Below are 440 nucleotides of genomic sequence, written 5' to 3' on the forward strand. Positions count from 1 at the left end.
TCTATAAAGTCATCAGGTAGATTTCAATGGTAATGTTTATCACCTCTACTAATTAACATGATGTAAATTCACATGCTTCCTCCTCGACTATAATACATTTTAAAAAATTTGTTGATTTCTTTTTTTTTTGTGTGTGTGTGTGTGTATATCACACAAACCATCCCAAACCATCTCATGTTCGAATATACACCCACTTCCCAGATGGCACCCTCCCATAGCCTCCCTCACCCAAATAGAGCCCCTATACTCTGATATTCCTGCTACTGTCTGCTGTGTTGTCGGCACCCCCAGCCATTCCCCACTACTTGCCCTTCTGGTGACTCTAGTCAGCCTATCTAGAGGTCTTTGTTTTAGGAAGATCAGCTGTTCCTCACCTAGCAGCAAACAGTTGCCAATATTCCTTTAGATGAGATTGGGGTCTGCTGTTAATTTCACAAGTT

The 440-nt window shown here is 41.4% G+C and overlaps 1 protein-coding gene across 5 annotated transcripts in view; it reads left to right on the forward strand.

Annotated features, from left to right (window-relative positions):
• Pigk (phosphatidylinositol glycan anchor biosynthesis class K) overlaps positions 1-440 on the forward strand; it is a 132,625-nt gene that overhangs the window by 33,521 nt on the left and 98,664 nt on the right. The gene's annotated exons all lie outside the window — the stretch shown is intronic.

Source organism: Nannospalax galili, unplaced genomic scaffold, assembly GCF_000622305.1.
Source record: "Nannospalax galili isolate Female #2095 unplaced genomic scaffold, S.galili_v1.0 scaffold1124, whole genome shotgun sequence".
Lineage (NCBI taxonomy): Eukaryota > Metazoa > Chordata > Mammalia > Rodentia > Spalacidae > Nannospalax > Nannospalax galili.